The sequence below is a fragment of the Pseudochaenichthys georgianus genome, chromosome 5 (genome assembly GCF_902827115.2).
Source record: "Pseudochaenichthys georgianus chromosome 5, fPseGeo1.2, whole genome shotgun sequence".
Taxonomy (NCBI): domain Eukaryota; kingdom Metazoa; phylum Chordata; class Actinopteri; order Perciformes; family Channichthyidae; genus Pseudochaenichthys; species Pseudochaenichthys georgianus.
Window position 1 is genome coordinate 21,722,922 of NC_047507.1, and position 2,356 is coordinate 21,725,277.

A 2,356-nucleotide genomic window follows, 5' to 3' on the forward strand; every position below is an offset into this window, starting at 1 on the left:
CTGCAACATTTTGAATCAGCTGAAGCGACTCATTATTTTATGTCAGAAAATGTGATTCCATATTTCATTTAGATTTGGCCTAATGAGAAACTTTGCACAGGTGCACCATTACAAGCCAATCAGAGCAGACTGTGTTTTTTGGGAGAGAGGCTCAGAGACACAGACGTTAAAACAGAGCGTTTGAGACAGAGGGAGACTGCAGCTATAATCACACAGATAACCATTGATTTAAGTATTGAAGCTTCATTTATTGAAAGGGCAGATAAAGTGGATAGATCATTATGGATGATTGTTGAGTAATTATTATGAAAAATATAATTACACATCAGGCCTGGCAATGCGATCAAAATGGTCCCCTTGTAATGCTCAGAGGCATGCCAATGGTGTTTTTCAAACAAAAAAAGTTATAAACAGTACATAGCCTATTTAATGGCAAGCATCATGGCAGAGTTGTACATCTTTGGATTGCCTATTACCTCATTGGCCGCCACATTGTGATGTCAGACTGTGTTTCTCCATACATTGATTCTGTTTGGAACTTTCGCAGCAGGCCACTGGAGTTTATTCCCTGGCATTCTCTACAATCCTCATTTTCACTACCAGTCAGTGCACTATTTCTGGTCTTTATGCCAAGTTAAGCTAAGCAGCTACTGCTTTACATTGAGAACTAAACCTATGCCCTAACATTGTTTTCAGCTCTCTGACTAACTCTGTCCTAGCTCATATTCTCCCGACAGATTGTTCCTCCCTCAGTAACAGCTGCTAGTCCTGCTGACACGTGTTTAAACTTCTCTCTCTTCTTATGACAGATTGGTCACAAGAGAATGGAAAAGACGATGCGACTCCATGTTCAGACAGCAGGGATAATAAATGCTCAGTGTGCTGAAGGCTGTGCTTTTTCTCAGTTTATCCTGTTGGGAGAGAGTGGGCTATTTAAAGCTTCAATGGAGGTGGAATAGGTGTAACATTGACTTGGCAGTGGAGGCTGCAAAGAGTTTGCAAAGTGGGACACAAGAGAGTATCCCTCTATTTTTCCTTCCTCTACACTTTTTTTTCTCTATACCTCTCCTCATCTCTGAAGGGCGCAGAAAGAAACAATACGAGTTTCAGTCCCAGAAATGTCAAGTCAATGTCAAGTCAATGTCAAGTGGACACAGCTTTTTTCCCTTATGTGCTATTTATCTGTCTTTTTATTTTAATCTCAAGCTGTTGCATAATAAAGTCTTTCCTTAACCCCTGAGGAGCTTCCACCCACACAACACTGTGAAAGATGAGAAGGCAGCCTGTTGTTACTCACAATCAACACAAATATTGCATCCCTTCTCAGACTAAAACTGTAAGGCCACAATGTGTGTCTCTAAAAGCAGTCCACATGACTCAACTGACAGGGCGTCATGTGTGATAAAAACCATAGATGAGGAAGTTCATTTCAGTTACTTTGGCATCGGCTCTTAATGACTCCTGAGGTTGAGCACATATAACAGAGCTGAATGCATCCGACCTTATTGAGTAGGCTGTGTGTGTCATTGATTATTTGTTTCTCTCTGCATTGCTCCTGCCTGCAGCGATATGGAAGTAAGCTTGGGTTATGACACTGTTGCTGCCCCTCTGAAAAGTGTTTTTCAACTGGACTGTAGGTTAGTATTTACTCTGCACCCTGCTGAAGTCACCATTTTCCTGCTACTTGCTGATTGAAATCATGAGCATCGAGAATGGTGAACATAAACACATGAATGTCCTCTTTAGTGTATTACTAGGCAAATCGTGCATTTTGCTCTGAGCACCAAACAACAGCAAATTAAGAGGGTGAATTACAACAGAACGATTAAGGAAGGAACAAGTGCAGGAAGGGTGGAGAAATAAGGACATTTAAAAAAAATTGTCATCAGAAAAGATTTTTTGTGAATGTGTGCATTGAGTTTTAACCAACAGCAACAAATAAAAGAAAATATGACTCAGATTTTAGAAAAAGAGTTGAGCTACTGAGTAGAAAGAAGGGAAAGTCGGGGCTAGGGGAGGGAGAGCAGAGTGATAAATGATCTGTCCTCTAAATAGAACGAGGTGTCTTTAACTTTTCATGAGCCCCAGAAAGCAAACTTTCTGCCTAACATCATTCTGGGTCAGGTAGCCTCGGGGGGAGATGAGAAGCAGAGCAGGCCCTTCTTTGGCCGCACAGCACAGTGTGTCCCCGAGCAGCTCAACATGTTGTCTGAAACGATCTCTCACTGGCAGTTTCATCAGATCAGGACACACATTTACTACATACGGTATCAGTGCAGACTCAAATGGGGGCAGCTAATGTTTCCATTTTCAATGTATGTACTTCGCTCATGAACAAGGACACAGTGACAGGAAG